We start from the raw sequence: 14,104 nt of genomic DNA on the forward strand, positions 1-14,104 counted from the left end.
TTGTATAAATTGTGCAGGCTAACAAGCCTAGACAGCTTTCCTCTCTCCCAGCCTATCTGGGAGAATAAATATTACCTCAGTCAAAAGTGGTATCATTGGCTTGAATTCCTCATCTTCCTTTCCTTAAGCTAGCGACTATTCGTGAGACCGCGGGCTTTCCTTCTCTCTCTCCTTCTTTCTCTCATTCTCTCGCACCTTTCCGCTAGCGACTCCTTGTGAGACCGCGGGCAATCCTCTGCTAGCGACTCTTAGTGAGACCGCGGGCATCCCTCTCTCCTGCTAGCGACTCTTAGTGAGACCGCGGGCATCCCTCTCCTGCTAGTGACTCCTTGCGAGACCGCGGGCACTTCCCTCCTACCACCTGAGTTGAATGAAGAAGCGCTCCGGCTGCCGCCGCACCCGGCGGAAGACCACTCTCTCCGAGGTACCGCCATCAGGCTCCACCCAGCCTGCCTGGGAGCCTCAGGCAGCCTACCTGCGGGGCTACTTCACCGCGGCAACAGGCCAGGGGGAACCTAGTCCAGCCTACAGCCCCCTCCATTCCTACCAGTTCTCCCCTGTCCCCTACTCACCAGAGCAATCCCCAACTGCCGAACCACTCTTCCCTCAACCCCCCGAGTTAATCTCTCCTATCAAGACACCCTACCCCCGCCTCATTCCTCTCACCCTACCCTCACCCCCCCCCCCCCACGCCAGGCCTTGCCGACCAGCACCACCGGGAGCCAGCCGCAGGACCCGCGGCCGCGACCCATCTCGGCCCGACTGGCGGCCCGCCTGCAAGAACTCTTCGGCAGTGACGCCTAGGCGCACTGCAACCTCGGGGGTTTTCACCCCCACCTTTACACCTTCATTGTCAGCACGTCCTCGGTCAGCTGCACTGGGCCGAACGGTCCACTCCCGCCTCAGAGTGTGAGGCTGCTCTACCAAAGAGCTGGCGCCGGGCAAACAACACCACAACTGAACGACCGAGCGACGTCCACCCCGTCTCCACAGCTTCACCAGAGACGAGGCCGCGACAAACCAAACATCAAATTCCTTAAACGAATCCGTTTTTTTTTCTAATTGTCTGCGAACATACATAATTTAATTAAAATGAGTTGTGCGAAGACCACGGATTTCTCGTGTTCGTAATTCGTTTCAATATACTTAAATATAATGCAGAATCTCTCTCCTCATATGGATTTTGAACCCTACGAAGTAGTGTAGGATAGCCGGTCCGGCGCCTGGATTCTGGCTGTGGTGCCTGTGGTGCCGACCGCCATATTGGATTGTGTCGTCACGACGGCCATCTTGGATGAGCATAACGGGACACAGCGTAACGGGACAAGTAGTACCGTGACCATGACCTTGACCTCGGCGGCCATATTGGATCCTCCATCTTTAAATCGAGCGTCCCACTCATTATGATGAAATGTTCGTCTCTGTCGCCATATTGATTTTTTCTGTTCCACTGGAGGCCGCCATCTTGGATACCGTCGGGTTTGTTTCAGCTGTTTGTTCCTAGATAGCGCCAGCATCGCTCTTGACATTTTTCTGTTCCACTGGAGGCCGCCATCTTGGATACCGTCGACTTTGTTTCTGTTGTTTGTTCCTAGATAGCGCCAGCGGCGCTAATTTTTTTTTCTGTTCCGCTGCAGGCCGCCATCTTGGATACCGTCGACTTTGTTTCTGTCGTTTGTTCCTAGAGAGCGCCAGCGTCGCTCTGTCTCATCACATAAGGACGATGTTCCATTACCTACCATAGCTATTATGAACCTTATAGACATTTAAAATTTAATTTTTTATGAAAAATATATTGGAAACGCTGTGATTAGAACCATCGCAGCTCTGATCTCTAGGTTGGAAAACATACGCCTTTAACCGCTCGGCCATCGAGACATTTACCAGACTGAAAATTAAATAAGGTATATATAAAAATTACATGCATATTTGGACTTGTAATTTTTTTTAATTTAAAGTAATAATAGCACCACCTGTTCGAGACAGAACCACCATCTTGTATTAAGATGTAACTGTTGCAATTATCGTTATTATCGCCATCTTGAAAATCCGTAATTTTTATGCTAGAGATGCGGTAAAAAGTTCAAAATTCATTAAATAAATTGACAATAAATATAATGATTGATTATATCGATTCCCGTCCTTGGTTCGAAACCGGTGAGGGCAAAAAATAAAAAAAAACTCAGATCCTTCCTCCACAGAAGCCACCTACAGACTGATCTACCGTCACCAATACCAAGGTTCATATATCGTCAGCTGATATGACGTCATGTCCGCCATCTTGTCTTCATACGCTGGAGACCACCATCTTGTTTTCGTCTGCTAGAGTGTGCTGATACCATGTTAGTATAATTATCTGGTCACCACACCTTTGACCTTGACCTTGAACTTTGACCTTGACCTTGAACTTTGACCTTGAACTTGAACTTTGGCCTTGACTTTGAAATTTGATTTTAATCTTGAACTTTGACCTTGACCTTGAAATTTGACCTTGACCTTGACCTTTGACCTTGACCTTGATCTTTGACCTTGACCTTGTCGACCATCATGGACCAGACATTTTATGTTCAGTACATGCTACCAGGAGCTACCACCTGCTGGAGTACACCATCTTGTGTGTGTACTCGAATTAAAGAGTACATTTCCATCTGGATAATTTTATTCTAACCCGCTACAGTGCAGTAATCATTTATTACCGAGGAGCCCCCCGCCATCTTGAAATTCGGCCGCCATCTTAAAATCATGTAATAATGTAGCTAGAAAAGTGGGAAAAAATCCAAAATTCATCAAAAAAATCACTCATTAACTTACATATCTATTCGATCCACTCCAGTCCTTGGTCCGACACTCGATCGATGCAATAATGTTTAATTTTATGAAAAAATAATAATTTCAATAAACCACGTTCAACATTCTTAAAGAGACTCTAAATCCTTTACTACCATCATCCTATCAGACATCAGGACCACCATATTGGAAATTCGTAATTGTAATGCTAGAGATTCGGGAAAAAGTTCAAAATTCATTAAATAAATTTGTAATCTATATACTGATTGATTAGATCGACTATGGTCCTTGGTTCGATCCCTAGCCGATACAAAACAACTTTGATTTTAAAAAAGTACCAGAAAAGTGTAAGGTTCGAGAAATAAAACACCACAAAGTCTTTTACACAGTTTATATCCTACTACAGAATCACTTGCGAAAGTCAGCAATCTCATAAACATTTAGCCCTGCATAGACGTGCAACGACTACTTCTTAGCTCCAACAGCTCCGAATGAAGACAATGCCTCTTGTTCATCTGATGCAATGGCCGGGCAAAACCCAGGGGGGGCCACGCCCGCTAGCCGCCCGCTATTGGTTGGCGTGACGTCACTGCGCGGACACCTGCCGTCACCACGCGCGAGCCGCACTACTCTCCAGGCGTTTTACAATTCCATGCGTTTCTCATTGCTCACAAACACCAAAACTGCCAGCAACACTTGTAGTTTTATGCCATCTTCAACATTTTACTGTACTTCAAGAATAGTAAATACATGTTATACCAGTATTATTGTCTTAAAAAGTAGGCTGTGTTATAGCGATTTTTTTACCATAACATCTATTGCATCTATTGCATGTAGAAATATGTACATACCGATTTAATTATATTCGGGTACTTCATTAAAATTTGCCATCATTTTATCGCGCATATTTATAATAATATTTAAATTTTTTGTGCATGGTTGGTTATCAATAAATAGCAGACACTTGCATTTATTATGTAATTTACAAGAATGAAACCTAATAATAATTTGACTTATAAATTAATTTAATAACACTTGCAAAGACATAAGTTATTTGTTATATTGAATGTAATAATATACATACAAAACCACTTGATGACTTAGTATTTATTGATGGAAAAAATTATAGAAACCAAGCAAAATTTATTAAAACTTATTTTTAAAAAAATAAAAATTTAGCTTTTATCTACATATATGTTTTACAAGAGTAAACTGTTAGATATAGGTAATCACTTCTTCAACACGCTATTAAACTATCCCAGACCATTACTAGTACCCTAATGAAAATACATAATTAACTACAAAATGTACATAAACGAATATATTATACCGATACGAAAGTAATTGTTAAAATTTACAAACTTTACATCAACTCTAATATTTATATACAAAGCAAATTACGTTTTGAACCTCAACATCATAATGTTTAGGTAACTTAACTGCAAATAGAAAAAAAGAAGACAATAATCACATCGTCCCTTTATAAAAATGTCCAATTCTCCAAATTGGTATCCTACAGACAACAAATATTTATAATGTTTAGAAAGTTATCCATTTTCTCTAGTTTCTTGAATGTGTGTATATATATTATTTATATATTTATCAATAATGCGCACGCCTACTTAGTACTTAAGTTTTAGTTTTTTATAAGTCAAACACTGTACCAACTCCCTAGCAAACACTTTAAAATGTGAATTTTTAAGTTGAATGAATGTTGTACATTTAACCACATGATTGTACATATTTATAGTTAAGCATGCTCTATTTATATTTAAAGTTGGATTGAAAAATTTCAGCAAGTGTTTCAGAAGTAGGCCTTTACAGAAAACCTACCAGACTTATTGTTTAGCACAAGAAGATTGTACCCACAGCTTGTTCTTTTTTGCTGCGTACTTTTTCATTGCACTCATTTTCATTACATGATTTAAATGCCTTATACGAATAAATGTCCTTGTTTTAACAAACAAATGAATGGCCTTCTTGTGGCACTTGGGGAAACTTATTTTGCAACATAGTCGTCAGAGTTGCAATAACATTTTTACACTTAGAAATTTGTGGGCCATGAAACACTGAAAATAAAATTTCGAACTGCCTGACTTTATCCAACCATTCTGGAGATGGATGCAGAAGTCCTCCACGAGAAATGACTGAAATCCAATCATTTTGTACATTGGTTATGTCACCCTTCTCATGACATACACCCAATGATTTGTCTACGTTTTGGCATTTAAATGCCACATAACCTGCAATGTACTTTAAAGCATCAAGTCTTACATCCGTTTGAAGTTCCTTTTCGAAAACTTCACTTTCAACATCATGTTGTAAAAGTTCTTGAACCTCTTCGTCCTCGTTTGGTTCTAAGGTAGGCCTACTTTCTGTTATGCCTATGCAAAGCTCACTAGAAATGAAAGTAGATAAATCTTCCAAGTCGTCACAGTAAGTCAAAGGTTCACAGTTTTCTTCAGAAACTGGTGTATTTCTTGACAATGGAATATCATTTGCGTTGCCTGTTAACACAAGTAATCGTATTCTATTTCTGATTTCAAATGGTGTTGGGTTGTTGTAGAAAACACCAAAACCACGGATTCTTGAAAAAAAGTTTTCAAGGCAGTCTTGATTCAACCGAGACGTCAGTATGTAGGTTGCATTTTTTTTCTTTATGTCCTGGAACAGTCCAATGAGCGACTTAATAGATATTAAAAATCCATTTTGAAAAGGCAACGGATGATTTCTGTTGCCAAAACGCAGTACAGGACAAACTTCTAAAAATATTTTCAGAGTATTTTCCTGACTGGGATTAAACAACCCATAACCACTTCGCAGAGGTGTTTTGTCGTCTTTTAGAATTCTAGAGTTTAAAATATCAAACACATCGTTGACTAGTTCAACGAAATTTCATTCAGTTGTTTTCTTCAAAACATGATTCAAAGCCTGCGCAGTGCGGCGAGAAAGCAACTGTGCAGCCATCCTCACATTTTGACGAGTACGTCCTGCAACATTAACATGAGCTGCAGATATGTGATGTGTGATGGAAATGTCACTTTTTTGATGGTTAAGTAGTTCTTCTATTAGTGCTTTCCCAAATTTTGTACCATCGGGTAATGTGACGCCATCATCTAAAAGGTGATTTCGTAGAGGTTTAAGTAAATGAGGCACATCGTAAAAGACCCAAATCTTCTGGTCGGTGATCACAGGATTCATGAAGTATGGTTTCTCTATGTTAACATACAGTTCCCTCCATACTCCTACAATGTTCACTCCACAGGCCTTTACTTGTGATATTATACTTTTCAACAATTCACTTGTCATCGTTACATCGAAACCATAATACACCGGCTGCTTCCAACCTTGAAACAGTCCTCTGAGCATGACTACTTGTACATTTTTGTGTGGCCCAACTACAGTGTCTTCCGAAGAATCATAGCACATTCTGCCATCAATGTTCATTTCATCGAACGACAGCACTGCAAATTTTTGAAATTCACTTACATGTTTAAATTTGGCTTTCAAAAGACACAACACTTATTTTAATATGCCTGCTTTGCACGTGAAATTTTTGGTCCACTTTTGTAGTGTCGAACGAGATGGCAAGGGAATGTTGCGTTTCCTCAAATAAAAGTATGTTTTTCTCGAAAGAGCTCGTAAAGCTAAAGCACTTGCAATGTCTTCGGCACTCCAGGTTACTCTTCTATTGTTGCGCAACAAACAGCGAATCTGACCAGGTGTAAAACACTTTCCTAATATTGTTTTGACTTTAGAAATTGTTTCATTTCTGACATGATGTGATGTTGCTGGTTCCTTCTTCTTCACTTCATAACGCAAATTTTTAGCTTTCTTCAGTGATGCTTTACAGTTGTTCAAAGAAATTTCTAGAAAAGTGTTTCTCTTCTTCAAATCATCTATCGTTTTCTTTAGCCTCTTAATTTCTTCATTCTCGTCCACACAAATTTCAGCTGTAATAGTTGCCTGTTCAATTTTCTTCTTCTTCGGAGAAATAGTCTGTAGCTTTGATAGTGCTCTTTTTCTTATTTCTCTTTTTGACAACGCTCTTGACGTTCACTCTCAGCCTAAAAGAAACAAGAATAAATGCCTTTCAATTGTTAGCACCATGTGCGAATTAAAACATTTCCAACATTTTACTATTCCTAATAAACCTAGTTGGCAAACGTAAACATCATTAGCGATATCGTGTTTTTTCCCATTTTTTTTTTTCGAAATTATTATTTTGCGGTACCCAGTCGTCATCACTGAACGTATTTTGAAAACTATTTAAGTTGATAAAATTTTACCCTGAAGTTAAAATGTTTGGAACGAGAGGAAATGCTGGGGATTATAAAATTCTAAATTAACAAATTATTAATTATTTGATACGTCTCCATGGCATTTCTTGCCATATTCGTCACGTGTATATAATTTTTTATAGCTCTTTACAATTATGATTTTATTTTCAACTATAAGTTATTTTGCATTTTATTAGACCATTTTGTTGCAGTTCTATTGTTGTGAAAGTGAACTGCAATCATAGATAACTAATTAGTTTTCCATTATATGCAAAATTTCAACCTCAGAGTGTAATATTTTGGAACTATAACAATATACTAACTATTAGGTCAGGAAAAAAAAGAAAAACTCGGAAATAACATTTAAATGTCTAGAGGGATATTTGAGAAGGCATTCATCGCGGTAAAATTTACAAACTAGGTATTTGTCATTAGATCAGCATGCTAAAATTTTCAGCACTCGTGTGAAATAATTTTGGAAAATGTGAGAAAACCAACATTGCGATGGCAGTGCTGAGAATCAAACTCGGCAGAGCCAAATTCGAATCCAATTTTTACACACAGCACCAACTCTCTTTATCATGAACACTATGTGAAATATTCACCAATTATTGCATAACACTCAAATAGGTACCCTATAATAATTATTTAACTCAAATTTGTGACTAATAAAGTAATATAAGCATACACAGTGGATGCAAGCATTTATGTTAAGAGGAAATGAGCCAGAAATTAAGTTATAGCGAGAAGAAACGAAAGGTGTCATGACAATGTAAAAAAAAAATTGCATACATCACTCTATATCAGCAAAATACTTGCAATACTATTAAGACAGATTATTAACTACAAAATACACGGAAAACATTATTAGCCTACTATCTTATATGCCTACATGCCTTTATAATTGAATGTAGGCACCACAACTTATCGCTTTCCAGATACATTTAAATCTGTAGGTAAACAATTAGTACCAAAAGCGTAAATGTAGTTATCTAAATATATACAAAAAATTGTCAATAAATTTACCTGCACAGCTGTCTCTGCCTTCAGTTTGAGTGAAGTTTCTCCGTGTAAATTAGGCAAACGCTGAGATGGGACTGCAGTTGGCAACAATTTCTTTTTAACAGGCAGTCCTAAAAGTTCATTTTTTAAGTCTCTCTCATAATCCCCCGGTAAAAAATGATCTGAACACACTATTACATTGTTAACATTAATTTTGTCAGCTCGTTTGCATAGAATCATCCATTGTTTCTGCAGGTCAACATTCTTCGGAAAGCTGTGGTAAATAACACCTACTGTTTTACGACCGTAATTACAACACTCTGCTACGGCACAATTACTATTATTTCTTCCCATACTGAAAGTAAAGATTCGGTCTTCTAAATATTGTATTACATAAAATTTTGCCTCTGTAGCCTACACTGGTCTAGTTACATTGGTAACCTAAGCTACACTAGTGCGGTGCGCTGCGTGGAAGCGACGCGATTGTCCGCGCGGTGACCTCACGTCTTGGTTGAGTGGAGGGGATAGAGCCAGGCAAGCCCGGAGTGGCCTACCTGAAATAGTCTAGTTACATTGGGCAAAACCATCACTTTGCCCGGCCATGAAATGTTATGGCCGGGCAGTCGCCTGGGTCGCGCCGCCCCCCCCCCCCCCTCACCCTATGTTCCTACGCGCCTGGGTCTGGGAGGCAGAAAGACTTTAGTGTTCGGGACGATCGTCTAAGAGATGCGGTGTTTGAGGCATGGGATTGCTATGTATGTTATTCTGTAAAGGTTTTTTTAGCTAAAAGGTTATTAATATAATACGAATCTCCTTGTGTGTTATTTCACAAATATTACTGGTGTGTACTATTCGGGTTTCGTCGGGATGGAACTATAGTGCTTCCTATGCTTGTTGGAATGTATAGTAGTGGTACATAACAATATAGATTTTCCTATAAAACTGAACCTGTAACATTTTAATAGTATGTTTTGTTATTAAGGCTTTGGAACTACATTGCTTCCTATGCTTATTGGGAAGTAGTTTAGTACTTATCTATATAAGTTCTTTTTAACAGATCTTTTTTATTTACCCCGGAAATTCCTTAATTATTATTTGCTAGCATGAAGATTGTAGTTTGTATACATAGCTCTGATAAATACATCTATCACTATAAATAGATACCATTTTTTATCTAGCACTTTATATATATACAAAGGATAGTTAGCAATATTCTATTAAGCATTCTTACTGTACAAAATGAAAGACTCATACAATATTTTTTCGTGATAGTCTACACTCCTTATTTAGAACACCATACACACACACATGCGCGCGCTATGTATATGTCACGAGAGAAAGAGAAGTATAGATAGCATTAAATATCTTTTGTATAAATATATAGTACAACTTATTAAGACTATTTAATAACATTTGTATAACTATTTCAAATGATTTAGCAGTAGATGAATAGGTTTAATACAACAACTTAGAGTTATTTACACTTGCGGTCTTTCTGCTTACAAGAATACATAGTTTTTTTTAAAATTTATTATTAATATATCATGCTGTGTCTATATTTGGGAACTTAAACTCGCATTTCTTATATCACTATGAGGACTGTTCTAACGGCACTTTATTAAGGACAATTGTGTCAGAGCTAACTATCTACCTATAAGCATATATAATACAAAACCCATTTTTTAGTAACAAGTTATATTAATATTTCTACAGAGTATCTGGTTTAATGACTATGAGAATTACATCTACATATGTTAGTTTATTTTTATATGGTGTGACTTTAATACATTTTACTTACGTACATTCCATTAAATGATCTTATTTGATGGCTATAAGCATGCAGTATACTTATACATTTACCATATTTTTTTATTTAATAACATATTATGACTATAACACTTTATACTTACTTATATTCCTTCACAGAATCTAATTTAATGACTAATTCATTGTACCTACATATATCACAATAACCAATTTTGTTTGTTATAGATTGTCTAGTGGCTGAGCTAGCACTAAAGACGCGTATTTGCGTTTTGCTTCTTTTAACTGAAAGCTTATCTTTCTATGATTGCCGTCTAAACAAGGAGTGGCCAAATTAAAATATTCGGCAAAGACTAAGGTGTTTGTGTATTAGAAAACAATGCATTCAACAGATACTACGAAGGTAGTTTCAAATAAGAATATTAAAATTTATATTTAACTAAGCCAGGAGCCTAATATAGGTACACAATAGACAATACAACATTTCATACAAAGTACAAATATAATACTGACAGGTGAAATATCATTATCATGAGTTTTTAGAAGTTATGCTGTCCGTGAACATTAGGACATAAATTTAAGTAAAAGCAAAAAACCAATCCAGCGAAATACGATTGCCTCAAGCAATGATATTTGACAAATCCTAAAGGGATACACACGAATAATTACGCCTAATGTAAACGAGCATTACAAATATCAAGGCCATGAACATTCTTCAACGCAAGTAACACCCGCATAACTGGAGTATGATACCTGTACGGACCATCAAAAGAACCGTTATGTCAACAAACACAGGGACGAAACTAGCCGGGGGGGGGGGGGGGGGTGGCAGACGGGGCTTGTACCCCGGGCGCCGCATTTGGAGGGGCGCTGAACTGGCAGAGTAATTTATACTACATATATTTACTTCAATATCGTAGCGTTAGAACAAAAAAAGTCGAGGGCAGTTTAACGGAATTATTAATATTGGAAGATATATAGGCTAATATATAAGCTAATAATAATGATATTATTCGGGTACATTCTAACTTGCGATGATACAGTGGTAATTGGTAGGTACATACCACTGAATTTTGGTAGGTACTAATACCTTCTAGATTGTACGTCTAGCAACTCTGCCGTGGCCCTGTGGAAACCATGGAGGGAAATCCCCACCCGACCTTGGAAAATCGTGACATTTCTCACCCCCACCGTCCCTCCCAGGCCAGATCAGGCATCGGGTGTCTGAAATAGCTTCAGTTGATCACAACCACAACCCAGTAGGGTCATTCGCCCGGGAGTATCTTTTCATGTGTGTAGCATTTCTGTTCTCTCAGTTACGTCACTTTTGCTATTTGTGAATACACAATTTCGTGAACTGTTTCAATTGTGTTTGACAATCGTGTTTAATCTCAAAACATGTCATAAAAAATTGTCTGGTGTAGAATTCAAAAGAAGAGCTAAAGAACGAGAAAAAGAAGCTCGCCAGTCTTCGTCCTTTTTATCATCGAAGAAGGTACGTTATTAACTTACTTGAAAAAAATAAGGTACCTAATAATAATTTTTTTAAATGTTACTTTCTTATTTTATTTTTTTGTAATAGAATAGTATTGCATTCGAACTTAAATAGGGCCACCGTTAGATGTAATACATGATATTGAACAACATTTTTTAAGTCCGTACGCAAACAAATGACATTAGTACTGTGCTGCGCATGTCTGTTTATCTACCTATTTGCCGGTAATATATGTTTAATTCAACGCTTTGTAAAGCAAAATTATGTATGATTAAACTTGATATTTATGTCTATACAATTATTTTACTATTTTGTAGGTTTTTGGGTAATTAATAATAACATTCATGGAAAATCGGCAATTTAAATATTTTCTAATCATATTTTTTTATATGAATGATTTAGCAGACTGCATTTTGAGAGAGCAAGGTTCACTATAAAAACTCAAAAATACTGGATGAATAAGCAATAATCTTAAGATACCAGTTCGGTAGCCAGAATATAAAAATATTTTTATTGAAATTGGATCAAATAGACCTTTGAAATAAAAATTATAAAAACAATCCCTTTCGGCACAGCCTACAGGCGTATGTAGATTTCGAAGTAATATATATTTACTCTGGAAGTATTTTGAAGACTGCTATCAACTTCCGGAACATTTTAATTACCTACCGTACTTAATGTACTTTAATTATTTATGTTCTCCAATATTACACAATCATCGATTGAATATTTGTTCATTTATAACTCAATGTATCCACCATTAAAGAGCATAGAATGATTTTAATATTATGTGTCAGCTAAGGTAAGTAATTATTTAATTTTTTTGACCTTCTAACACTTTTTTTCCATTCCTTTAACTAAAAATGTGGTCATATAAAAATTTTTATTTGCACCAAGGATTATGATAATATTAAGATGGTTTAAAATAAATTCGAACAAATTTTATAGGCCTACATACTAAGGATGTTTTGAATTAATTAAAATTTCAAAACCTGTGTATGCGGTAGTAATTCGTTTAATCAAAAATGGTTTCAGCCAAAGTTTTAGATGAAATTAAGAATTTATAAATACATTATTACGGATTCGATAGTATATAGGTATATTTAAAAAAATATAATGCCTCTTTTATAATTTCAAACCATGTTTCTTGCAGAAATACTTTATCAGATAAAAAAATATTTTAATAATAGTTTTAGACAATATTTATAAATTAAAAAAAAGGAATGGATTTGTAGTGTACATGGTTGAAAAAAATGATTTATTTTCTTACTACAACCCCAAGTTTTTTCAACTACTTGCAATAATGGTTTGAATCATCAAAACAATTTTAATACAAATGTTTTAGATAAAAATTATGATTTTCAAACAATATGTACCGATTTAATAGTGTGCCTACTAAGGGAGTAATGATTTTTTTTTGTCTTTCAACCCCTGTTATTTTCCGCCCCTTGCAGTAATGGCTGGGCATATAAAAAATAAATTTAGACGAAGCTTGTAGAAATATTTTTAGTTTTTACAATAAAATGTAATGAATTTAATAGTGTTAATGGTAAGAATATATTTTTTTTTTCACCCCTATTTTTTCAACCCTTTGCAGCAATGATTAGTCTTATAAAAATTGTTTCAGACAAAGAGTATAGGATTTACCAGCTCAAATTAGAATTTCAAAATAGTATAGCTTGCACAGAAATCACATATCTAGACTTACTCATTGATTTAAACAAGTCTAATTACTTTGGATTTGTTTTGTAGGTGTTAGCAGTAGCAGTTAGGATCCTGAAGAACATTCAATTCAAGAGATATGTGTAACTGGAACAGAGAGTGAGCGGGCAAGAAGCCATCAAGAAGAACTTCAAATTCCAGTAACACAAGCCATCAATGAAGATGAGTTCCAACCATGCACTGTATCTGAGCAGCATTTTACGACTACTGTTGGAACATCAAAGGCATTTTTTTTCTGATTCTACAGTTACGACAAAGGACCTCGTCCAGGGTGAGCCTGCTATTCATTATGATTTCAGAGACCCCAGAAAGTGGCCTGCAGAAAGATGCGTTATAGTATCAGGATTATTGAACGAGGGAAGGTAGAGCCTGATCTAAGTAACACCTCAAGTGATGGAAGAAATTTAACCAAAGACTGGTTCACCAAAACATTGGCTGGTGGTCTAAAGGTACGCCGAACATGGCTTACATACAATCAAAAAATGCCTTGTATTGTGTACCATGCAAACTTTTTTCCTACATGTTCTCTGATACAAAAAGTATCTGTTTTGGCCAAGGAGGAAGGTTTTACTCAGTGGAAAAAGTTGAGTGAAAGTATTCCTGAGCATGAAAATTCACTTAACCACAAAAAGTGTTTTTGCTCGTGGTTAACATTAGAATCATCCTTAAATAAATGCTCTGGTATTGATAAAGAGCTGCAGGATCAAATAGCACAGAAGGAAAGTAGTATATGAATGGGGCTCCGACGGCAGGCTTCAGGCTGTGGTGTCTGTGGTGTTTTACGCCATCTTGGATTGTGACGTCACGGCGGCCATCTTAGATGGTTGTGACCTTGACCTTTGACCTTGACCCCGGCGGCCATTTTGGACCCGCCATCTTGGATCCGCCATTTTGGATGACGTCATTGTGTTCTCGAAAATTCCGGCGATGTGTTTTCCGCCATTTTGAATGATGGCGTTACCTTTGCAATTTACGTTACGGCCGCCATCTTTAACTTTTTTATTTATTATCCGATTTTAATGAAATTTTTTTTTAAATTAAAAAAAATTCAAAT

The sequence above is a fragment of the Bacillus rossius genome, chromosome 2 (genome assembly GCF_032445375.1).
Source record: "Bacillus rossius redtenbacheri isolate Brsri chromosome 2, Brsri_v3, whole genome shotgun sequence".
Classification (NCBI taxonomy): domain Eukaryota; kingdom Metazoa; phylum Arthropoda; class Insecta; order Phasmatodea; family Bacillidae; genus Bacillus; species Bacillus rossius.